A 27,612-nucleotide genomic window follows, 5' to 3' on the forward strand; every position below is an offset into this window, starting at 1 on the left:
GTACATAACAAGTCCCTGAAGCCTAAATCTATCCAGACGTGTAGGCTGTATTGCATCCAAGACCTGCACAAGCTTCAGTAACCACTGCAGAAAGACCCAGTCCTGTCCCATATCAGCCAGGCAGCTTCTCTGTACAGAAATCGTGCTTTCTACATTAAGAAAGAGGGTGAAAGAGTGGGCAACAACAAAGTGAAGGTGGTGGAAAAGACACTTGATGTAGCATTCAGGTGGAAGCTGTACACTGATGATGGCTGAGAACACCAGGGGCAGTATCAATATGGAACTCATTGGCTCAGCGCAGAGCTGAGCATCTGTTTTATTTTAGTGTGAGGTACCTAAAGGTCAAACACATAATTCAGAATTTCTCCGAGTTAACACATTATGGAATATATATATATATATATATATATATATATATATATATATATATATATATATATATATATATATATATATATATATTCACTGAAAAAAACATAGGTTTCACACCAGTTATAGTTAGGAATTAGCATTTAAAAAACCTATTAAATTCAATGAAAAAAACATAGGTTTGACACCAGTTGTAGTTAGCTGGAAATTTTACTGACATAAAACCATTGAAATTCCCACGTTATAGTTAGTTGGACTCACTATAACTTGTGCGCCTGCAATGCACTGCTGATGACGACACATATTACATCACTCATGACATATTCAGAGACATCACTGATGACATCACTGATGACACCATCCAGTGAATGTGTGTCTTTCTGAAAAATAAATATGTTTTATATATGTACATGTAAAGGTCGATGGATAAATGTTTAAATAAGTGTAAAAGGATGTTTTAAAAAAAAAAAATGGATTGGTTAACTGACTTATTAAGTGTATCTTAGAGAATACATATATTAGCGAGTAATGTTTAACTATTTAAATATATGTATCAGTGTTTCACTTTGTGTATAAGTGGCTGCATGGGTTGGTGAGTAGCTACATGTGTGTGTATATGGGTTATTAGATTTTTTTTAGTATCAGTATGCGTGTCTGTATGGTTTGGTGGGGGTATTACTTAGCACATAGATGCATCAATGACTGACTCACTCTTTGTATGTGTTTTGAAGACAGCATATGTGCAGGACCGTATGGGTGGATGAGTGTGTATATGTGTGTGTTAGTGAGTGAATGACTGTCACACTAGTGTCTTTATCAGTAACGACATATGCTTTAATCTAGTATATGTGAGTATTGATGTATATAAGTGAGTATATGTGAGAGTGAGAGATTGTAAGAGTTCCTGTTTAAATAAGTATGTGTTTCTATAAGTGATTGTTTAAGAGAGTAAGTATGTGTAAGTTTCCTTAGAAGTAAGGTGGTAGTGTGTGAATAGTTATATGCAAATAAATGGATGTTCAATAGTTTATTTGCATGTGTGAGTATGTGTGTGAGTAACTTTTGGATGACTGTCGGTGTGTAACAGGATGTATAGGTGTATCAATACATATGATGAGTGAGTATATGTATGAGTGACTATATAGAACTGTTGGTGAATGAGTGGATGTGTATATAGATGGTGGAATTACTGAATTGGTTGTTGTAACTGGTATGGGTATCTCCATTTTTATGAAAATGTTAGTTTCGATTTTTGAATATGTGTTTCAAGGGTTACATTACACTGAAAGGAGATCTGTTACTCTGTCACAAGGATGGTGTCATCAGTGATATCATGAGTGATGTCACTGACCATGTCATGAGTGATGTAATATGTGACATAATCAGCAGTGCATTGCAGGCACGCAAGTTATAGTGAGTAAGCGCAGTCATGCGGCGCACCCCGGTGCGTGTACCGGTGAGCGTCCCATTAGCGCTATTGCCGCGAACGAAAACATCATTGTGACGTATCGCGTAGCCGCTAAGCATGGGCGAATTTTGCGAATCTCGCGTTCGCAAATTTTGCGGATTTGCGAACTCGCAATCCGCAAAATCCGCGAATTCTCGCAAATTTGCGGATTTTTTTTTTTGTGTTCGCGCGGGTTTCTGCCAGTACATATGTAAAACACAGTACATGTGAGAGTTGACATATATAAATAACTGAGCATAAGAGCCAGTGAATGTGAGAGTGGCTTTATGAATCATTGTGAACTTGTATCAGAGATTGTATAAGAGAGTAAATATGTGTTAGAATATGTTTGAATTAGTAAGGTGTGTATAACTGTATAGTTGAGGAAATGGAGGAGTGATTGATTCTTTTCATGACTGACTAGATGTGTGAGTAACTCTATGGATGAGTGACAATCTGTGAGTGTCTGTTTACACTGATTGTATCTAAGGTTATATTAGAGTCTGAAGAGGTTCATCGTATTATCACATGAATGATGTTATCAGTGATGTGATCAGTAATGTCAAATGAGATGTCATCAGTGATGTCATCAGTGATGTCATCAGTGATGTCACTGACCATGTCATGAATGATGTAATATGTGACATCATCAGCAGTGGATTGCGGGTGCGCGATATATAGTTATTGCAACTAACTATATATGCGAATTTCTATGGTTTTGTGCGAGTAAATTAAGGTTTTGTAAATGCTAATCCCTAACTATATATAGTCTATAACCTATGGTTTTTTCAGTGAATTTTCAAGGTTTGGTAAATGCTAATTCCTAAATATATATGGTCTATAACCTATGGTTTTTTCAGTGAATTTCAATGGTTTTTTAATAGCAAATATGAAAAGCTGTCAAATGTCAAGTACGTGATAGGTAAAAACATTTTCGTGTTTATGCACGCTGATGTGCTTTGAACGCTGCCCCACCTCCCCCCCCCTCTTTTCTCTTAGGAGTACTCTCTCTTTGCAGATAGTGAAGGGTAGTTAACGCAGGCCTTTGCCCCCATTGTAATCCGTTGTGCCTGCTTCTCTCTCTATTTGATTGATTGTTATCCAAGCATTTACTGTTTTAGAATTGGTTCTCTTCGGTTCATTCTCTATTTACAAACAAGCACAGAGTCGCAATACTCTGTTTAGTCTTTGCAGATAGTGAAAAATCGTTTTAAAAAACAAAAGGAATCGAGCAAAATCAGTAGGCCACTAATGGGATCTCTTTTTGACCTCGCTAAAATAGAAACATTAAGAACAACCCCTCATGAGAAATACGAAACTAGTGAGATGAACTGAGCTCCACACCATGATGGCTGCAAGACAGCTCGGCTCCACCACCCACTCCACCCAAAATAACGACAAACCCTATGCAAATATTATAAATATATACAACACACCAGCAAAGTAACAGGGTAAAACATTTTATTAAATAACTATTTACATAACTATTTTATACTTTTTGTTGCCCGATCCGGCTAGCTCAATCGATCGAGCCTGAGACTCATGCACTCTGATCTCCTTGGCCTCAGTCAAGCATTAATAGTAAGATTTTCATACATGAGTGTACTTTTTGCCTTTTGGTGACTCTTCCATTCTGAACAGTTTTCAACAATCCGTTTGACCTGAAACGATTACACAAATAAAACATTTGTGAGTTTTAAATTTCCGCAGAAGTGTAATTCACCAATAGCTTTCTCTGTAGATCTTTTTCCATTAACAATCCCAGTTCCATCACCCGCCCAGGATATCACTACTGTTAGTTGTCATTGTTGCTTCTGTTTTAATAAAAAATGTTTTAAGGTGTTTACTGTTTTTGTTGCGATGTATATATTTATAAGTTATTAAAGTGTTATAATCCTACAGATTTTTTATCGATTATTGCTCTTTGAGATATTCCCTGTCTACAACAGAGAATAGAAATATTCTGTCTCCCTTTGCAGATAGTGAAGGATAGGTAATGCGGACTTTTGTCCCCCGTTGTAATCTGTCATGCCTGTTTTTCTCCCCACTGATTGATTGATTGGCTGGACATTTATTGTTCAAGGAATAGTTCTTTCGAGGTATTCTCTGTTTACAAATAACGTGGAATAGAAATATTCTGTCTAGTCTTTGCAAGTAGTGAAGGGTGGGTAATGCGGACCTTTGTCCCCCGTTGTAATCTGTCATGCCCATCTACTCCCCACTGATTGAGAAACTAGTTCCACCCGGACCATCATTTATTAGAGGTACATCATCTGGCTCAACCGGAGAGTACCCCTAATAATGAAGACATATGTAAAATACGAAGTAATCACTGTATCCTGTTAAACAGAAACTTTAGCATGAAACACACTTGAAAAGGAAGGCAAAGAAATCGAACAAAATCAGTAGGCCACTGATGAGTTTTTGACTTAGCTAGAAATAAGAAACATGAAAGTAGTGAAAGAAGCCAAGCTTGACGTTACGGTAGCCACGAGGTAGCTAGGCTCAGCCACCCCCCCACTGCTCCAAGCATGTCTGTCCCACCGCCCGCCACGCCCATTAATGGTAACATGAAATAGATACAAATCAGCAGATACCTACCCCCATTCCGGAAACTCCCGAAGTGCAACACGGCCACGGTTACGCCCATCCGGAAGATGAGGCCTCAACACGTGCAGGGTGGGGCCCAGCTAACCGCCATCAGCCGTGGGGTGGATGGCCCGAAATGTACTGGTCTCCCGATTCCCTTCTTCTGCCGCCTTGCAGGCCACGGGGGGGGATGTCTTGCCTCTGCCTCCGACCCCCCCCCTCTTATAGCCTGGTCCGGACATCACGGATATCAATGCCAGGTGTCGGCGTGGGGTGCGCTGGGAGGGAGAGGCGGCGCGAACGAGCCTCTCCCACCCCCCCAGGTGGGGGCCCCTCAGCTGCACCCCCAATGCTCCACTCACCCAACAAAAGGGTCGTCGCGTAAGGTGCACCAGAAGAGGAGCCGAGGCCGACGGGATCTTCTTCTTTCTTCAATAATGGCTGCGACAACACTGGGGGGGGGGGATGTCTTGCACATGCCACCGACCCCCCCCCCCTCTTATCGCCTGGTCCGGACATCACGGATAACAACGCCAGGTGTCGGCGTGGGGTGCGCTGGGAGGGAGAGGCGGCGCGAACGAGCCTCTCCCACCCCCCCAGGTGGGGGGCCCTCAGCTGCACCCCCAACGCTCCACTCACCCAACAAAAGGTCTCGTCCACTATTGCGAGGCAATGATGCTCCGCTCACCCGGTGGGGGTCTCGTCCACTGTTGCGGTGCAACGACGCTTCTAGTTTCCTGCGTCCAGAAACGTTCTCCTCAACTTTGAAGATTCTATAAGAGCCACGGGGGCCCCCGACCCCCGATGGGGAATGACTGCCAAGATCACCCACGGAACGACCACGACGTAGCCGCGGGACGTCGGCGCGCTCATGCCGGCGCCGGCCTCAGTCTTGAAATGACCAAAATCCTGCAAGACTACCAACTTGATCAGTTCCGGTGGGACACCAGTATGACCCGGTAGGAGAGATTGTTGACTCCCACCCCACTTTGACTGATGGTTCATGTCGCCAGTCCCCTCTGCTACCCTTCAACGAAAACTTTTGGACTGCCGAAAGAGGTCCCGGTCCAACCCCGAGTTGGTGGAGACATTTTGACTATACTTGGACCTTCCTGACCTCACCCAAAATGGCGCCGGTACAAATGAAACTCTCAACTCCTTGTTGTGCCCCGATTGCTCAGCCTTGATATCATGAGATATGTATGCAGTTTTTAGCACATGAATTGATATGGGATAAGACTGATTATATGTTCGGACAATGAATTGATCCGGGATGGGTATTGATTATACGTTCGAACAATGAATTGACATGGGACGGGTACTGATTACACGTTCAAACAATGAATTGATATTAAGTTCTAATGCATCATTGATTACTGTATTTATTATTGAAGGTTCGAATTGTCGACACTTTTGGTACTTGCTCACAATGAATTATCGATATGATTTTGTTGCACTTGTTGCACTTTTTACTAGGAAATCAACGACCACTGACTCTCTGTTATGTTTTCCACAAATAAATACCCCCCCCCCCATTTACAGTTCCAGCCTGCTCCGTGGCCGGCCCACGGGTTGTAGGCCCGTATTTGGGCACCAACATTTTTATTAAAGGTTTTTGAAAAAGCAAACGTAGTTGTAACGCGTAGATTGGTAAGTTTCGAATAAATGGCCACTGTTTCCGATTTTTTTTTTAAAAAGCAGGTGAAATGGAGCAGCTCAATTAGTTAAGGGTTAAAAAGTATAGTACGCAGAAAAATTGAAAATATGAATGGTCCAGGTTTGTTGTATGTGTTTTTTTTTCATTTTTGTACAGCATAAAGCAATCAATAAAGATCCTGGTATTTAGCCTCTACTTTATATGCTACCTGTATCAGGAAAGTTGTTTTAAATGCCCCTAAGCCACCCCGAAGGAATGTCACCTGGCCCCCCTAGTACGAACGAAAACGACCCCGTACCACTGTAGGTTATTTCTCTTCCTCAAAAATGACAAAAATTACTTTCTAGGACGTTTTGGACATTGATGATTTTCATATGATCTATTTATTAAAGCAATACTCATCTCTCCTCATGAAATTAATTTTCCACAAGCTACACAAGTCAATCTCATGTGCCCAAAGTTCTTTTGCAGATTTGGGACCGTTTCCCTTGCCTCTGACTCACTTATTGCTAAGTCATTGGTGGATGTTTTTGCCGGTCGGGGGTTATCCACCAAATCTCGAAGTTGTGCTTTAGAATATATAAGAGGGTGCCACCTCTCCATGTGCCGATGCATGGTATGATTACCATAGCTATATTTTTTTTCGGTCCCTCTCGAGAGTTTTTTTTTGCAGATGAGGCAGGTAACGAACCTGGCTTTAACTTTCTTTTCATGAGAAGGAAAAGAAAAAAATTGCCAGATAAAATTCACTTTCACATGGGAGGTTCTTGGCATTTCTTTCAGAAACTTTTACATCACTGTGTCATTTCTTTGTCTATCCTGGTTAAAGCAATGTCATGTAAATAGTTGTTTAAAAAGTTTTTTTTTAACGTGTTTACTTTGTTGGAGCATTGTATATATTTATAAGTTATTAAAGTGTTATAATCCTACTACTTTGTTGGAGTGCTATATATTTTTAATGTGACACATAATTGTGAAGACTTTGAAGTACAAAAAGGCATCCCTGGAATCTTCCGCTTCAGGCTCGGTCCCACACACCCTTACAGTGAGAATCCCCTCCCCAATCACAATACAGGATCGTTATCAGATAGTAGAAACGCATGTGGTGTGACGGATCTCATGAGGTGGGGGCCTTGATCTACTGTAACTCCTTTAAACAGGGGTGATTCTTTACAGTTGGGGCCATAAACTACATCCGCAGGGCTAGGTGATAGCCTGGGACCGGCCTGGACAATCAGACACAGAGGAAGAGGAGTGTCAGAGGGTGCGGTAGTGAATAGGGTGAAAGGGAGGTGTCGGGCGGGCACAGGGTGTGATACTCAGGGAAGAGCAGCGCAGATGGGGGGAGGTTTATGGCCCATGCATGAGAGAGAGAGCAGGGGTGACCAGTGCGTGGGGGAGATGCTTGCGAAGGTGGGGAGCCATGCTGAGGATCGGCGGCGTGCAGAGAGTGGGTCTGGTCAAGGCATCTAAAATGGCTGCCGTGCACGACAAAAGTGTGGCATTGGAAAAAAAGCAAGATGGCGCAGACAATGTTTATCAATACGAATTAATTTATAACAATTATTTTTAACAATATATTTACTCGCAGTGTCAAAATGGCGGTCAACACTTCCTGATTTCCTTCGAATCGAACGTTAACAGAAGTCAAGCGGCAAAAAAAAAAAAACGCTCACGCGCAGCCGCTGGAAGACAAGTATCAACATATATGAGCCTCCTCAACCACCCTCAGAAAACATAGGGGGTCAGGATACGTCTCCCATACCCCCTTATACCCAATACACACTTTGCTTTTCCTCCATCTTGTAATTTAATTAAATCGAAACACAAAATGGCAAAATTCCCGTTTCGCTATCAGTTTGCGACCCGGTTCCCGAACCGAGAAGCGCTTCTACCGTGAAAAATCTATTTTTTTTTTTTTGCCCCACGGGACCCTTTAATAACCCCAACATCATTCCTAGGGGGTCAAGAGGAGTCTACCTTGCCCCCTTTCATTAAATTCCCCCTTCGTTTTTCTCCTCCTCTTGTCTCTCGATCCTACCGAGAGACAAGATGGTGGCCGCACCGGACTGTTTAGAATGTTGACAGACACCGGAGAGCCAATCAGCTTCGCTTCGCAAAGCTCCGTTACCCAAAAATTACGCGATCTGGAGCGCTATCCGGGACGCTGTCACAGACATATCTGTTTTTTTAAACGTTAATTTCTCAAAATCCACTGGAGCACATATATTGAGACCCAGCAAAGGCACATCGGGCTAACATTCCCTACAATTTTGCCAAGTTTCGTGTAAATCCATTCAGCCGTTCGAGCTAAAAGTGAGGCCAAACGCCCTATGGAAAAATGAATGGGAAAAACGCGTTTTGGGACCCCCCTTTTTTCTCGGCCCCCCCTTGACGGAACCCCTCCAAATTTTCTGGGGCTGCTCAAAAACAAAATGTGTAATTTTCCTGAAAATGTCAGCCGATTCCGTCCACAAACGCCAAAGTTATTAGACATAGAATTTTCAAAAGTTCCATAGAGAAAAAATCCTAACTATATATACCTACTGGCGACCGCCAGTAGGTAATATATACATACATATATAAACATATATAATCTGTATATCTATATAAATACAAATATAAATGCATGCATACATATACATATATGCATACAGATGCATGTTATTTACATAACAGTTTAAAAAACACTAATAAAAGCAAAGCTAAAAAGCCACCTCATTACAAACAGAATGGCTTTAACTTAACCACATCATTGCTACTGCATATTCCCGCTGTGTGCTGCCATTTGTAAAATCCCATTGTTTGTGACAAGGTCAACTCGTCATAAGCACAGGGCAGGTAAAACCCATGACGAGTTGACCTTGTCACAAGCATCGAAGGGGTTAAACGAGGGCGAGATCTATTGCATTTTTAATGCTTGTTTACTTTGGTTCCATCAAGAAGGCATTCAGATGTGTCACATATTTGCCATAAATTCTGAATGTTAGCACTCTAGTTGCTCATTAGATCACTGTAGTAAAGCTACTGCTCTCCAGGGAAGTCTGCTGCTGGTATTCAAAGTGCATGTTTTAGTCTGCATGTCAGAATGTTTTAATGAAATTGAAGAGGATTTGAGAAGTCACTCAAATGTGCCCTAATTTTTCTTTCTGCAGCACTAATCATACTTTCTATGGCAAAATATACCCCCTCATTTTGTTCCTTTTTAAATTAAATGTTTTAAGAGTTACCACTTTATTCCAATCAAGAATGCTTCAGGTGTGCCATACCTTTGTAATAAGTAGGACTGGTAGCGCTCTAGTTGTTCTTTAGAACACTCTGGAATATTCTGTCATTGGACTATACTTGGGCTACATCTGGGTGATATTTGGGCTACATTTGGGCTTTTTTGTCTCTGGTGGCCATCTAGGGAGACTGCATGTCAGAATTTTTTAATGAAAAAGAAGAGGATTTGAGAAGTCACTCAAAATGTGCCCTAATTTTTCTTTCTGCACCACTAATAATACTTTCTATGGCATAATATACCCCCTCATTTTGTTCCTTTTTAAATTAAATGTTTTAAGAGTTACCACTTTATTCCCATCACGATGGCTTCAGGTGTGCTATACCTTTGTAATAAGTAGGTCTGTTAGCGCTCTAGTTGTTCTCTGGAACACTCTGGGAGGCTACAGTAGAACACAAAGGAATCAACTGACAGTCTCTGTCCTCGTTGGATGTACATGTTTTACTGAGAATGTCAGACTTCATTCTCTTATGACTGAGAAAGATAATGTGAATTTACAGAAAATATGCTTTCAGTTTAGCTTATAGATCCCCTTCCAAACCACTGTGGGAAAGTCTTGAGATATTAGTTTTCTTTCAAACATGATTCATGATATCACAGCAGAAGGCTTTTTCAAATGGTAAAATCACCTTAGAACACACCACAATTCCTAAAATGAGTATGGTACCATCAACAAATGATTTATAATGTAACTAAAGTCCTAAAACCCTCTATTAACTACAATGCTTTTTAATGAGGTGCTATCATGTATATTGGTCCCAAGATGGCTGCCAACACTTCTTGGATGAAGTGCTGACAGCCAATCAGATCAGATGTGTGGCTAGGCTCCGCCCAGATATATATATTTTTTTGAACCTAAATTACTCAAAATCCACTGGAGCACATATTTTGAGACATAGCAAAGGCACATCGGGCTACCAGTCCCTACAATTTTACCAGGTTTTGTGGAAATCGATTCAGCCGTTCGGCCTAAAAGTGAGTCCAACTGCCCTATGGAAATTAACATGGGGAAAACACGTTTTGGGACCCCCCTTTTATCTCGGCCCCCGCTTGACGAATCCCCCCCAAACGTTCAGGGAAGGAGCAGAGCGCAGCGAGGCAGATTTAAGGAAAATTACAGGCAGATTCCTCATCTGGCGCCAAAGTAATTCCCAATAGAATGTTGCGGATTTCCTATAGAAAACAATCCTAACTATAACTACCTACTGGCGACCGCCAGTAGGTATGATATAGATATATATATATATATAAATTCACTGAAAAAACCATAGGTTTCAGGCCTTATATAGTTAGGAATTAGCATTTAAAAAACCTTTGAAATTCACTCAAAAAACTATAAGTTTTAGGTGTGTCTCCTCATCGTGCTTCAACACCCTATGCATGCTCCGCAGGATCTTCCGATGGATCCCGACCGAAACCAGGAAGACGGTCACCCAGGCACTCGTCACCAGCCGACTGGACTACGGAAACACCCTCTACGCCGGAACCACAGTCAAGCTACAGAAAAGACTCCAACGCATCCAGAACGCCTCTGCCCGACTCATCCTGGACATCCCTCGACGCAGCCATATCTCCGGCCACCTGAGGGACCTGCTCTGGCTCCCCGTCAGCAAGAGGATCACGTTCAGACTCCTTATCCATGCAAACAAGTCTCTCCGCGACCTGGGCCCCAAGTACCTCAACGACCGCCTGACCTTCTACACGCCCACTCACCAGCGACATTCTACAAGCCTCGCCCTCGCCGCCGTACCATGCATCCGAAGAGCCACCGCCGGAGGAAGATCCTTCTCCCACCTTGCAGCCAAGACATGGAACTCCCTCCCCATCCTCCTCCGGCTGACACAGGACCATCTCGCCTTCAGGAGACAACTCAAAACCTGGCTGTTCGAGCAGTAGCGGACCCTTCCCCCAAGCGCCTTGATACCCTTCCGGGTGAGTAGCGCGCTATACAAATGTTATGATTGATTGATTGATTGATTAGCTGGACATTTCACTCATACAAAACCATTGAAATTGCTACTATATAGTTAGTTGTACTAACTATATTTCGCACACCCGCAATCCACTGCTGATGATGTCACATATTACATAATTTATGACATGGTCAGTGACATCACTGATGACATCTCAAATGACATCAGTGATGTCATTTGAGATGTCATCAGTGATGTCATCAGTGATGTCACTGACCATGTCATGAATGATGTAATATGTGACATCATCAGCAGTGGATTGCGAGTGCGCGAAATATAGTTAATACAACTAACTATATAGGAGCAATTTCAATGGTTTTTTAAATGCTAATTCCTAACTATATAAGGCTTGAAACCTATGGTTTTTTAAGTGAATTTGCAAGGTTTTTAAATGCTAATTCCTGACTATATAAGGCCTGAAACCTATGTTTTTTTAAGTGAATTTGCAAGGTTTTTTTAATGCTAATTCCTAACTATATAAGGCTTGAAACCTATGGGTTTTTCAGTGAATTTGCAAGGTTTTTAAATGCTAATTCCTAACTATATCTGGCGTGAAACCTATATTTTTTTTCAATAAATTTCAAAGGTTTTGTAAATGCTAATTCTATTAGCGGATAATGTTTATATATGTTATTATCCTTCTGGGACTACCTGAGCAGCCATCTTGTTTCTCAGGAGAAGTGAGGCACAAGAGAGCACAAAACAAGAGTGGAAAACGCGAAAAGGGGGCAGGGTTGAGACCCCCTAGCCCTTCTCAGGGGGTCCCGGAAGGACCCCCAAGTGCAAAAAATGTTTTGTTTTTTTTTTAAATCGCGGGGTACGCGCACGGTATGTGTACCATACACGTACGATGCGCGTACCCCACAATTTTTTTTGTGCCCTTGGTGGTCCTTTTGGGACCCCCTGAGAAGGGCTAGAGGGTTGGAAGGTCTCTACCCTGCCCCCTTTTTGTGTATTCCACTCTTGTTTTGGGCTCTCTTGTGCCTCAGTTCTCCTGAAAAACAAGATGGTGGCCAACTCTTCCTGGTTTGGACAGTTTGGAATGTTGACAGTCGACTGCCAGCCAACCAGAAACTCACTCGCGCACGTAAGGGTACGCACATGTACCCTTACGTGCGCGAGCGAGTACGGTGAGCGCATATAGATATATAATTTGCTCAAATTCAATTTTCTCAACAACTACTGGAGGGATTTTCACCAAATATAGAAAAGGCACTACTGCATACCTGTCCCTACCATTTTGCCAAGTTTGGTGTAATTCCGTTCAGCCGTTCGGGCTGTAGCCGTGTCTAAAGGTCCCATAGAAAATGCCATTAGAACATTTTCAAATTCAATTCTCTCAAGAACTACTGGAGGTATTTTCACCAAACATAGCAAAGGCACATCTGCATACCAGGCCCTACCATTTTGCCAAGTTTGGTGTAATTCCATTCAGCTGTTCGGGCTGTAGCCATGTCTAAAGGTCCCTATGGAAATTAACATGGGGAAAACACATTTTGGGACCCCCCTTTTGGCCCCCGCTTGACGAATTCCCCCGAAACTTTCAGGGAAGGAGCGGAGCGGAGCTGGCCAAAATTCTGGAAAATTACACACAGATTCCTCAATCAGCGCCAAAGTTATTCCCAATAGAATGTTGAGCGCATATAGATATATAATTTGCTCAAATCAATTTTCTCAACAACTACTGGAGGGATTTTCACCAAATATAGAAAAGGCACTACTGCATACCTGTCCCTACCATTTTGCCAAGTTTGGTGTAATTCCGTTCAGCCGTTCGGGCTGTAGCCGTGTCTAAAGGTGCCATAGAAAATGCCATTTGAACATTTTCAAATTCAATTTTCTCAAGAACTACTGGAGGTATTTTCACCAAACATAGCAAAGGCACATCTGCATACCAGGCCCTACCATTTTGCCAGGTTTGGTGTAATTCCATTCAGCTGTTCGGGCTGTAGCCGTGTCTAAAGGTCCCTATGGAAATTAACATGGGGAAAACACGTTTTGGGACCCCCCTTTTGGCCCCCGCTTGACGAATCCCCCCGAAACTTTCAGGGAAGGAGCGGAGCGGAGCTGGCCAAAATTCTGGAAAATTACACACAGATTCCTCAATCAGCGCCAAAGTTATTCCCAATAGAATGTTGAGCGCATATAGATATATAATTTGCTCAAATCAATTTTCTCAACAACTACTGGAGGGATTTTCACCAAATATAGAAAAGGCACTACTGCATACCTGTCCCTACCATTTTGCCAAGTTTGGTGTAATTCCGTTCAGCCGTTCGGGCTGTAGCCGTGTGTAAAGGTCCCATAGAAAATGCCAGTTGAAAAATTTCAAATTCAATTTTCTCAAGAACTACTGGAGGGATTTACACCAAACATACAAAAGGCACTGCTGCATACCAGTCCCTACCATTTTGCCAAATCTGGTGTAATTCCGTTCAGCCGTTCGAGCTGTAGCCTTGTCAGAATGTCTCTATGGAAATTAACATGGGGAAAACACGTTTTGGAACCCCCCTTCTTCCTCTGCCCCCGCTTGACGAATCCCCCCGAAACTTTCAGGGAAGGAGCGGAGCGCAGCGAGGCAAATTTAAGGAAAATTACAGGCAGATCTCTCAATCGGTGCCAAAGTTATTCTCAATAGAATGTTCGGAATTTCCCATGGTAACTAGGTCCTAACTATATATACCTACTGGCGACCGCCAGTAGGTAATATATACATACATATATAAACATATATAATCTGCATAACTATATAAATACAAATATAAATGCATGCATACATATACATATATGCATACATATGCATGCTATTTACATGAAAGTTTGAAAAACACTAATAAAAGCAAAGCTAAAAAGCCACCTCGTTACAAACAGAATTGCTTTAACTAAAACGAGGGGGAGATCTAATCATTGACGTCATTTGAGATGTCATCATTGATGTCACTGTCCATGTCATGAATTATGTAATATGTGACATCATCAGCAGTGGATTGCGGGTGCGCGAAATATAGTTAGTACAACTAACTATATAGGAGCAATTTCAATAGTTTTGTATGAGTGAAATGTCCAGCTAACTATAACACCCCTAAAACTTATAGTTTTGTGACAGAATTTCAAAGGTTTTTTAAATGCTAATTCCTAAAATAAGGCCTGAAACCTATGTTTTTTTCAGTGAATTTGCAAGGTTTGTTAAATGCTAATTCCTAACTATATAAGGCCTGAAACCTATGGTTTTGTCAGTGAATATACATAAATATATACATTATGAGCAGCTGTGGCTAAAGTGAGAATCCAGTACAATCTTGGAAATGTGACTAACATCATGCCGAGCATAGGACTTCATTATCATGCTATTAAATGTACAAAGCAGAAGCAATATGGAATCACTGAGTAAACACTGTAACGACTTTGAGAAATATGCACAATCGCTTGCCCTCAAGAAAGAAGTTCTGTATTGTCAATAATGAGCAAACCACGTCAGTTTCATTTGAGGAAGAAGAAAGAAAAATTGTAATTGGTAATCTGGACTTTTTGTCATTTCAATACATTTCATTACGTCTCAGAGTGTGCTCCTCCTCAGTTGGGCAAACAAAGAAACAGAAAGAGACAATGTATGCTCTCAGTTTCCAACTGGTTCTGTTTAACTGCAGGGACTCAGAGACATTCTGAATTATATATATGAACTTTTGACCACTCACATTAACAAAAAAACAGGTGTTTCATTCTGCACTGAGACAGTGCAGTCCATAATGATGCAAATCTCAGTTTCTTACCAAGGCAGCACCATAATCTTGATTGGGAAAATGTGCACTGAATTGTGGAGGAGTTGATTATAAGTAGACAAGGCAGAGCTTTCTCCTTGCTGTGCTCAATACGGGAGCCCATGTGTCTCGCGAAAAGAGTTATCTATATAGACTTCAAATATATATGGTGAAGAATTCTCCCAGTTTACATTTAAAGTCAGGACATTACAATGAATAATTGAGAGGGGAATTCTGTTGAGGAGGTTAGAGATGGGGTATGGGTGTGGACTGCAATCAGCACAAAAAGAAATGCCTCAGACACCTGTCTTTGGGGTATGCAACACCAGCACATGATGGAGAGCCATGCTCCAATGGGAGGATGCAGTGTGAGAGGAGTGATAACCTTGGCCCTAGAGCTCAGGATACATGGAAAAAGTCAAGGTACTGCCTTCAGGCACATTGTATGGACATTTTATATGCTTTTATACCACCCTGCACATGCCTAGCAGGTTGTGTGTAAAAGCATATCCTGTGATTAGGTACATTCCATGTTGTGAAAAAAGTGAAGAGGCTCATTTGAGCACACGGATGCCTGAGGAAGCTCTGTATGCAGATACCAAGAAGACACCTCCTCCTTCGATTGGACCCCGGCAGACCCCAGCGGTCCTTCAGGTCCGGGCCATGGCTGGCCGGCTGCTTGCACACTGGTATTCCTATGAGGGAGCACATGGGACGTGAAGGAGTGCAAGAGTGAAGAGGAGCAAGGGCAAGTGGCAAGGGCATGGTAAGAGGTACGGCTTAGAGCCCCGTGGGCCCCCTAGGTAGTGAGAAAGCGGGCAGCGGTAGCCTGGTGCGGCTTGCTCCCCTGTGGAGGCCCCTCATTGCCATCGGTAACACTGACTGCTGCCCTTTGTTTTGCTGCACGCTGCCCGCTGCCTGACCTCCTCTGCAACTAAACTAAACGTTTGTCCTTAACTTATCGCTGAGGCCCCGGGCTGGATCACATTGGCTTCCAACAGCAGCCTTCTTTTTACTACCAGGTGATTCTCTGCCTCATCCCTCCAGATCCTGGACAAGGGAAATCCAGGCGAGAGTAAGGAGTGTAAGGAGGGGCGAGTAAAAAAAAGAAACAGATGGAAAGAGAAGCTGAATTGCAAAGCTGGCCCTTTTGTGAGAGGCTAAGGGGCAGATTTATGTTGGTAATGCGCCACGTTTGCGTCACGCAACTGCGGCGTAAACGTGGCGCATCCCTACGACCCATTTACAACGTGATGCATCTAGGCAGATGCGTCACGTTGTAAAGCCCTGTGCCACTTGTGGGCGTTCCGGCGCGGGGTGGGCGTTCCGGGGCAGGTGCGCCTCGCATAAGTGGCTGAGTGAAATCTATAAGATTTCACTCAGTCACTTTCAGGCCAATGCTGCGTCAAAATCCTGCGCCTGCTTGAAGCAGGCGTAAGGCTTGACGCAGCATTGGACAGATAGGGCACCCCCGAGCCTTGCTGGAGCTGGGTCACGCTTGCGACGCAACTCCAGCAATGCGCCACCTTTACGGCACAGATGCGTCACGCATCTGTGCCGTTTTTGCCCCATGGTGCGCCGCATTGTAAATGCGGCGCACCATGGGTGGCGGAGCAGCGGTGCAAAATAACTGGCGCATCCCTGGGGATGCGCCAGTTATCATAAATCTGCCCCTAAGTAGCTGTGTGCTCGGTTCGCCGGTTCCGTATCTTTACTCTCCTGGTAATTGGTTGCTGGCATAGAAATAATTGAACACAATGTAAAGATCATGGCATAATATTCACAAAATAGAAAGGGAGAGGGTACATAAAGGAACCAAAGAGGCCAATAATTATAAAAAACTTTGTTTCGTTTAATAAGTATACAAATATTTATATTAAAATCAATCAGTAAAACAACAAGAATGCGAAACAAATTACAGAAAAACAAATATATAATTTATATACAGTAAATAAAAAGGTATATATAAAATAGTGGCAATCAATTTTATTCGACGCGCTTTTCGGCGTTACAAAGAACGCCTTTTTCAGGAGCCACAAAATCTGAAAAATATAATTTGTTTCAAATTAATACAAATTAATACAAACAATATGATGGTCTTTTTATTCATAGAAACACATATTCATTACAACAATATACTGAACTGTATTCCGGTTCTCTGAAATACATCTGAAATATATCCCCACATTCTAAACATATCCGGTAGTGGGTGATACTAGGGGGTTAATGTCAAATTAGGTAATTTTCTCCCCCTCCCCCTTCCCCCCCCTTTTTTTCTTTTTAAGTAACTTTCCATTAAACACAACCTGAATACACACATATCCAGGGAAGTATTTTGTGTTGTCCTTATATGCTGGGTAGAGACCGTGGATACAGGTACACCTCCAATGCTGACTATCTTTCATTTAATTTCAACTGCTCAAATATGTCAAAGTTAGTTTTGTACCTTGTTTAGCATTATTCAAGTTGCTATACAAGTAGGGAGAGTATCATTAAGGAACCTGTTTTGAATTGTGCATGTCTACAGTTCAGTATATTGTTGTAATGAATATGTGTTTCTATGAATAAAAAGACCATCATATTGTTTGTATTAATTTGTATTAATTTGAAACAAATGATATTTTTCAGATTTTGTGGCTCCTGAAGAAGGCGTTCTTTGTAACGCCGAAACGCACGTCGAATAAAATTGATTGCCACTATTTTATATATACCTTTTTATTGACTGTATATAAATTATATATTTGTTTTTCTGTAATTTGTTTTGCATTCTTGTTGTTTTATTGATTGATTTTAATATGAATATTTGTATACTTATTAAATGAAACAAAGTTTTTTTATAATTATTGGCCTCTTTGGTTCCTTTATGTACCCTCTCCCTTTCTATTTTGTGAATATTATGCCATGATCTTTACATTGTGTTTTTCCCTGTCTTAAGAATTGTTATTCCGAACAGGGGGTCCTTGTTTTTTACATTGATAGAAATAATTGAAGCCCTACAAGTCTACGCAGTTTTAATTATTTGATTGTTTGGATAAAATACGTAGTTCCAAATCTCACCTGTGGCGGCCAGGCAACAGTATTCCATACTTTTTTTTTGTTCAACGCATTGTGTGCCAAGTGGGGTACGGGGGAAAAAGTGAGAGGAGGAGGTCTGTTCCCCGGGGCCAGCGGTATCTATGGAGGTTCTGGGCTGACCTGTGTCCTGACAAGTGTTGGAGAGATTTACGGTTATTTTCTTCTTCTCAGTGCCTACGGAGCCACTATAGTCAGGATTTTGGGGTTTTGGCCATTTGGTCCATAATAGGAATACAACTGTGGTGAGGTTTGTTTCCCTGTTGTATTTTCAGAGTAATAAACATCATACTATGAGATCAGGTCGCACAAGGGGACCAATGCAAACTTCATTACAAGCCCAATCACAAAAAAGACGAAAGGCTGTGGGGAAAACTCGAACCCTTTCTCAAAAAGAGACACCACATGTTAATGATACGGAGCTTGAAGAATCTCAGTTAATAATAGGTCATTATCATGTCCGGAGAGTGCACGAACTGTTGTGGGTCAAATACACAATCAACTTTCCATGTGTGGGATTCACTTCTCCCAGCCCAGCATCATGGAGTATTTTAAACAGTCAGACAAAGAGCAATGTGAGGCTGAGGTGTTCTCACTCACATCTGCATCTATGAATATGTGTCCACTATTAGTCCAGATCGTTTGCGAAGGTGTTCCATTGCAGGGTGAAGAAATGAGAGATTGCTTGAAACAGTCTGTTGCTTCTACTTCTTTAAGTTCAATTGCATCTGTTGTAAAAAAAAATATGGCATATGAAAGGGCATTCTCATGTAGTGGTAGCTAAAGCCCAAGTTCATCATGTTCCCGAAGTCTGCCGAGTAAAAATGCTGTCAACTCAAACTATGGGGCATAATATCAAGGGATTTATCTCTGCTTTTTTGGCTTTAAAAGCCAAGAAAGCGGAGATAAAATTATCTCCCTATCAGCAACAGGGTGCTAACACGCAAATTCGCATGTTAGCACCCTTTTTCTTTACGCTTCCCCTTGCATCTCTAATGAGATGCAAAGGAGGCGTTTCAGAGAAAAATAATAGGAGAAATGTTGTTAAGCGACATTTCTCCTAATATCAAGGATATAGCTAACCCTGTTAGTGATAAAAAAAAGCAGCGCTAACCGCGGTTAGCGCTGCTTTTTTTACACCTGGTATTTTCCTGACTTAGCCATGATATCCTATGGAAGGTGGATATCGTGGCTAAGTTTGTGAGCCTCTACCATCAAGCTAACGCCAAACTTCGAGAGATTATCGTTGGTTTTCCAGCGATAATCTCTCATTTGGCAGTAAGCGCGAGAATTTTTATCACTTCTGAGATAGGCGTTGCTAATAGCACGCTATCTCAGTGATAAAAATCCACGCTACCCGGCGATAATGGAAAGGGGCGACCACTCGGTCCCCCCAAACGTATGGCAGGGTGCCCGGATCCCCCCGGGAAACCATTTTGGGCGGGGGGCGTGTCTCGGCTGGTATGCCCGAAGCGGCGTAGCCGGGGCGCGCCTTTTCCCGCCCAAGAAGGGGTTGTCCTAGACACCTACACCGTTGGTCACGCCCCGTAGGTGTACCAGAGGAGGGTACACGCCCTCCCGAAGAGGAATATAAGGAGCAACAATCCAGAGAAGCATCCTCTTGTTCCTGTGCTTGGAAGCTGCACCCTCTCGTTGCACGTGAGCCCTATATCAAGGGTGATTCAATGGTAATCACAATAGTCAGGTCTAAAACCGACCAGGGTGCGATGGGGGACAGTATTGTTGTTCAGCGCATGCGAGGGTCCCCCATGTGCCCGGTGCAGTGCGTCGAGCAATACCTGGCGCAAAAGGCTGTAACATGGGGGGGGAAGCTTGCTGAGACACACCAACACCTCCCCACTGACAAGGTTTCAGTTTCAGCGGGTGTTGACTTTGGCAATCGCGGCAGCGGGCTTGGACCCGAGCGATTTTGGGACCCATTCCTTCAGGATAGGGGCTGCTACAGAGGCTACAGCCAGGGGTCAAAGTGTTGAAACGGTGAAACAATTGGGGCGTTGGTCCTCGAACTGTTATAAAAGGTATGTGCGTTTGCACATGTTGTGAAGCTAATGTCATGCACTCACGCTTCTTGTCTTTGTTTGGTTTACAGTTTCGCGAGCTTGCGAGGCGGGGCGGACTGTGCAGTCGACCCGACACCTGGGGAACAGCGGTCAAAGATCACCGGCTGAGGAAAGAGTGGTGTGGGTCGTGGGCCACTCAAACGTGAGGCGTGCCGCCGACGTATTCAAAGCAGGTGACATGATTCACGCAGCTGGGGAATACGGGTACAGGGTGACCTTCCATGGAAGGGGCGGGCTCTGTATTGACCGGTTTCAGTGTTTTGTGGAGGAACTGTTAGGGTGGACGAGGTCACCGCCGTCTATAATCATAGTGCATCTGGGGGGCAATGACTTGGTGTCGCTAGGTCGACGGGTACTCCTCGAGCAGGTTCTATCCACTGTTAGCTGGTTGGCAAAGAGGATTCCGGGGTGCACGATAGCATGGTCACACATCGTTCCAAGGAAGGTGTGGCGGGGGGCCCTCTCTGTGTCAGCTTTGAATCACTCAGTAAGGAAGGTTAATAACAAACTGGGTAGATTGTTTCGTTCAGGGCAGTTGCACTGTATTCCGCATGGATGTATACGGGGGGATCACATGTATCTCGAAGACGGGGTTAATTTGTCCCAGGAGGGGAATGTCTTACTTATAGGAGACTTCATAGCATGGTTACGGGGTTTGTATAGTCATGACCTTTAGTAGGAGTGTGGGGGGTCCGGATAGCCGGTCAACTATCCGGCCTGTGGCGGTAAGGTCATGATCGGTGAGCAGTAATTTCAAGATCCCTAGAGGGGGCGTCACCCATTATGGATGGGAGCGCCCGGGCGGAGGCGGCCATTGGCCCCTTACAAGGGGAAGCGGCACCCACTAAGTATGGGGTCGCCGAAGGGAAGGCGGTCATAGGCCCCTCCCAGGGGAGGAGGCGGCTCGATGCACCTTCTAGGAATTTCCCGGGGCCAGGATATCCGCGACGGCGGATGTGGTGAACAGTCTGGGGTGGGAGGGGGGTCCACGCTACCTTCTAGACACCTCACACGAGTCCTCGGACGACCACTAAGATGGCGTCGAGTTAAATAAGGGGCCCCCGTTAAGACAAGGGAAATTGGAAGTTGGCATTAGAGGTACAGTCCTCTGTGCGACCGCCCCTCACACGTGAGGGGGGAGTTCTGGTAGTAGGGATCTGACACCGGTTACGACCTTGCCGTTGGCCCGTAATGTTAGGATGTACAATTTTTAATTTAGAAAGTATGCATTTGCAGGATGTTTAGACTCGGCTAGGAGAACCTTTGAATTAGAGATTTGTTAAGGTTAGCCAACAAACGTGACTGCAGTAAATGTATAAAGGAAAAATTGTACATGATATGAAACTGTTATTTTAATGTTTTTAATTTTGTTTCATATTTTAATAAATACGGCCGGGAGGGTAACTCCCTCCCGCCTTCCAAAAGTTCAGAACTGTGTCCGTCTTCCCATCCTTGGGATTGTGTTGGGAGGGGGTGATAAGCATCCCGGCCATATGGAAAGGGGCGACCACTCGGTCCCCCCGAACGTATGGCAGGGTGCCCGGATCCCCCCGGAAAACCATTTTGGACGGGGGGCGTGTCTCGGCTGGTATGCCCGAAGCGGCGTAGCAGGGATGCGCCTTTTCCCGCCCAAGGAGGGGTTGTCCTAGACACCTACACCGTTGGTCACGCCCCGTAGGCGTACCAGAGGAGGGTACACGCCCTCCCGAAGAGGAATAAAAGGAGCAACAATCCAGAGAAGCATCCTCTTGTTCCTGTGCTTGGAAGCTGCACCCTCTCGTTGCACGTGAGCCCTAGACGGAACAAGGAGCAATTTTGACCCACCCACCAGCCCCTTATGGCAACGTTTAGTAATGCATTAAAGTGGAGTTGCATTAATAATATATTTTTTCCAAAGTTTAGTGTATAATAAAGATGTCAGATGTTTTGAACTGCAATAAAGTAATTTGCTTCTGAACAATTTTCTCACACAGTGAGCGGAGTATCACAGTCTAATGGAATGTGTAGCATGTGTAGAATAGGTGGATGACTAATACAATGTCCAGGTAACCACTTTTCGCTCTTTTCTTTAGGTTTAAAAAACGTCGTATTTATTTTTGGTCGGGCGGTAAGGTCATGATCGGTGAGCAGTAATTTCAAGATCCCTAGAGGGGGCGTCACCCATTATGGATGGGAGCGCCCGGGGGGAGGCGGCCATTGGCCCCTCACAAGGGGAGGCGGCACCCACTAAGTATGGGGTCGCCGAAGGGAAGGCGGTCATAGGCCCTTCCCAGGGGAGGAGGCGGCTCGATGCCCCTCCTAGGAATTTCCCGGGGCCAGGATATCCGCGACGGCGGATGTGGTGAACAGTGTGGGGTGGGAGGGGGGTCCACGCTACCTTCTAGACACCTCACACGAGTCCTCGGACGACCACTAAGATGGCGTTGAGTTAAATAAGGGGCCCCCGTTAAGACAAGGGAAATTGGAAGTTGGCATTAGAGGTACAGTCCTCTGTGCGACCGCCCCTCACACGTGAGGGGGGAGTTCTGGTAGTAGGGATCTGACACCGGTTACGACCTTGCCGTTGGCCCGTAATGTTAGGATGTACAATTTTTAATTTAGAAAGTATGCATTTGCAGGATGTTTAGACTCGGCTAGGAGAACCTTTGTATTAGAGATTTGTTAAGGTTAGCCAATAAACGTGACTGCAGTAAATGTATAAAGGAAAAATTGTACATGATATGAAACTGTTATTTTAATGTTTTTAATTTTGTTTCATATTTTAATAAATACGGCCGGCAGGGTAACTCCCTCCCGCCTTCCAAAAGTTCAGAACTGTGTCCGTCTTCCCATCCTTGGGATTGTGTTGGTAGGGGGTGATAGGCATCCCGGCCATATTATCCTAGCGCTAAGTGCGCTTAGCGATAATTATCGCTGGAGCTTGATAATATGGCCCTATGTTACTGCCCTAAAATAATTGTTCTCTACAAGCGGAAGATAAACCCTGGGCCACAACTGAGTGGAATAAGGCCTCAATGATTGTAATGTCTCTGTTATTTGCTTGGGAGAATTTCAAACTAACCATTGCACTTTTACATCCCGGTTGTCTAAGACTGAGAATGAGAGTGCCTGCAAGAGTCTAGGGATATCTATAATCCAGTCGCACAACAATAGGAATGTTTTAAACCCATTTAGTCCTGAAATATGTAGCAGTGAACAGGTCCTGGACGTTCATCCAACGTTAACTCCTCTAAAGAGTAAATCTATAAATTTTGATCGGGGAATAAAGAATTTAGCCCTAGTAGATAGCTCTTTGAACTCTCCAGACCTCACATTCTTAGATAAATATGATGTTCCTACAAAATAGAGATGAGTGCCCTGCTACACACCAAAGTGCAGATAACAATGGATTGTGGCAAAGCCTGTTGAATGCAATGGTCACAATAATGACAGCATTACAATTTAACTCAAATAAGATTGATATACTGGTGGAATTACTAAATACTTTAGCTGTTTATGTGGCAGGTATAGATACAAAATTACATAATCTAACAAACCTGGTGGTAAAAGCTAAAACCAACGTTAACAACCAATTAATTAAATGCAGTTGTTTACATATCCTAGATCAAGTATCTGACCTCCTGACAATAGTAGGGTCTCTCATTGATGAAGTAAAAAAAATAGCTGTGGTACCATACCCAGAACCTTTAACATATTTTTCAGAGGGGGTCCCCTTCCTGTTGCGCACCATACCCAGAAGGTACACCAGTTCACTAAAATGAAATGAATGTGATCACAAAGCTGCAACACACTCAGCGAGTTGTGCTCCCTTATAATACTAGGGCTCCAATGGGGGTTGCTGGGAAGACAGACATATGCTTGGATTTAGCCACATCAATAGATGAATGTCATGTTTGTCAGGGAAAAATTTAAGCCGAGATAAACCAGGCTGCTAACACCAGTGGTTAAGGCTTTGGGGATAGACTTAGTGATGTTCCCCTATTATCAAAAAGTGACAGGAAAAGGTTGAGAAAGGCTTGGAATAAAGCCAAGAAGTCTGTTGCTTCAGTGGCCTCAGTGGCAAAACCCAGGGACTGTTAACCTATTTTTAAACAAGGTCATCAGAACGCTCAATGCCATGACTGCTCCCAAAAGGGTGTAGAATCCCCCTCTGACCTATCAAGTCTAAAACGTAAGAACCCCGAACTGAGGAGTGAGGTTTAGCAACCGGTAAAGGGTAGTAAAAAAGACCCTCCAACTGCCGCCAATATGGCGACCTCTGATACAGTCGGCAATATTAATGAAGCTGTGCCTAAGTATGACCGTAAACTCCATATTTGGAGTGAGAGTAAGCAGATCCTGGGAAATACAGGAAGAGAAACAGTCTGTCATCCACAACTTAAGACTAAACTACCAGTTCACAATGAGATTACACTCGTGCCCCATGATCATGTACCTTACAACACACATGGGATCAGTCTAGCTGATATGATAAAGCCCCGTGTCACTCAGAGTCTAACACCCTTCAAAGACTATAAAATGAACTATTAAGCTAATGATAGTAAATCAGGCTCAGCAAGAGCTTCATGCGTTATACCGGAAAATAATACTTCTAATAGGGGGACATTAGTTTTGCATCCATTATATGAGTCATGGGGCATTCACAACAGTCTTTATCGGAGTCTAATTCTGAAAATAATCTCAACCATTCCTGATTTATCATCCATTAAAACCACTGATCTTCTTTCTGTACAGTTTAACTAACTGCAATCCAACTCATCCGGCGAGTCCACTATAACAACTCGGACTACTAATGAAAAAGTGAACTAAATCCTAGATTTAAGTGCATATTTTATGGAATGTGGTATTAAGGTCGAGGATTGCATTCCTGTGAAATATCCCCCGATTTTAGTGGTATTAGCCCCAAATGTGGAAAAAGATAGAATAAAGGTGGAAAGTAAAAAGTAATATTGCTGATTACTAATTCACTAACAGGAGTGCGTATATGCGAATTGTTACCTAAAAATAATATGCAATTAGAGGATTGGTTACGGATTCCAGCCACCCTTGCAAATGTGCATCGAGTTGAGGAGAATTGATCTCTGCCTGTTTTAAACGATAAAGATGTGCAAATGAGATTATGTTCATGGAAGGTGCATGGGCTGATCCATCTATTATCTGATCCAGATACTATTTTATTTTTAAACTCCGTCGTAATGTTATTATTGCAAGAAATGTAGACAGAACAAGCAACACCTTTGCTTTGGTTTAATGAGTATAGTCTTCCGGCTGTACACACTAATAAATCAGGCCATACAAAGTGTAGGCTCTCATGTTATTTTTCAGCAGAATTAAATTTAATAGTAAAAGTAGTTGATTTTCAACTGGATTGGTTACAATGCCTTGTTCTGCGGTACGAAAGTCTTTTTTTGATCATACTTAAAGCATATCTAAGTGCCAGGAAAAATAAGATCACCCAGTTGTATATCTTACGAGACATCTTAAGTACATTAATAATTCAGCACTCAGTAGCCGGGTTTATAGTTTCTAGTGATTTCAATTTACATTTGATCGCATTAAATCTCGTAAATGGAAAGATTAATTGTACTGCAAAAGAGTGTTGTGACATAATGACCCACTTTGGGTTTACTGTGTTAAAAGTAAAATCTAGGTTTGTTCCATCTTTTAAGCATTCTGAATAATGGCTCAATTATTGATTATACGTTTATCTCACAAAACTTAAGCCTAAAATTGATTGAATATAAGGTGACCCCTGGACTCGAGAGTGATCACAAACCTCAGGTAGTTATATCACAATTGCCAATAAATCACATCCCTAGATTTATTGAGTTCCCAATACGGCCCATTCTTCAAATAACCTGAAGAGACTGGTTTGGCATATGGACAAAAAAGAAGAAATAATGCAGTCTCCTAAAGTAATAATAAATGATAGTGACCAGTGCAAGGTAGGGGGTAGGCTACATGATTAATACATGGAATTATATAACGTCATCCCTGGTGGAACATTTTCAGCATGAAAGTATAAGAAAACTAATACTATATTAATATCCCGGAATAAATGGTTCACTTCTAAGTTATTCAAACTAAAAACAAAAAAAATTACTTAATAGAGCTGTACAGGATGTCTATTCCCTTAGACACCAGCAATCCTACTGTGCCTATGAGGACAAAATGACTAACAACATCTAATAAGAAGTTTGGGTGGTTAAATCATTATCAGACATGGCTTTGGAACAGATTGCTACATGCATCCAAACAAAATAATGCAAAAAAGATCTGGGAAACAAACAACAAACTCGAAAGGGGAGGCAGTAGGGCTTATTGCATTAATATTAAGGAAACTAAATGGGCAAACTTTATCACTAATCTGTGTGGCATGGTGGGTCAAGCTGTGAAAAAGCACGATGTGTGTTTCAACTAGAATAAAATTAGTAAACTAAGGGGCATATTATCAAGGGATTTATCTCTGTTTTTTTGCCTTTAAAAGCCAAGAAAGTGGAGATAAAATTATCTCCCTATCAGCAACAGGGTGCTAACACGCAAATTCGCATGTTAGCACCCTTTTTCTCTACACTTCCCTTAATGAGATGCAAAGGGGGGCGTTCCAGAGAAAAATAATAGGAGAAATGTTGTTAAGCGACATTTCTCCTATTATCAAGGATATCGCTAACCCTGTTAGTGATAAAAAAAAAAGCAGCGCTGACCGCGGTTAGCGCTGCTCTTTTTACACCTGGTATTTTCCTGACTTAGCCATGATATCCTATGGAAGATGGATATCATGGCTAAGTTTGTGAGTCCCTATCATCAAGCTAAGGCCAAACTTCGAGAGATTATCGTTGGTTTTCCAGCTATAATCTCTCATTTGGCAGTTAGCGTGAGGATTTTTATCACTTCTGAGATGAACGTTGCTAATAGCAAGTTATCTCAGCGATAATTTCCAGCGATGCTTAGCGATAAAAAAATCATTGCAAAATATTGCTACTCGTTGGTAATATGCCCCTAAATACTTAAATAGGGAGTAGTATGAGCCTGGGTACGAACAACATTGTGAAATTTAGTGACAGTTGTCCTGATTTGAGGAAGGTCTGGGATCACATCAGTTGTAATGAAATAGCCATTCTTCTACATGGCCTTCGTTCAAATGTAGCTCCTCCCCCTAACGGGTTGCTTAATACCTTGTTCCATGCCAATATCGATGTTTGAGATGAAATACTAACCCCATTATTTAATGAGGTATTGGCATTGAAAACTGTGCCTGTATCATGGCAAGGTAGTATCCGGCAGCCTATTTATAAAAGTGACCCGGTTTACAACCCTACTAATTACTGGCTAATCTCTCTAACTGATGTTGACGCTAAGTTTTTTGCCTCATGTCTATAGATA

This window comes from Lissotriton vulgaris, chromosome 6 (genome assembly GCF_964263255.1).
Source record: "Lissotriton vulgaris chromosome 6, aLisVul1.2, whole genome shotgun sequence".
NCBI classification, from domain to species: domain Eukaryota; kingdom Metazoa; phylum Chordata; class Amphibia; order Caudata; family Salamandridae; genus Lissotriton; species Lissotriton vulgaris.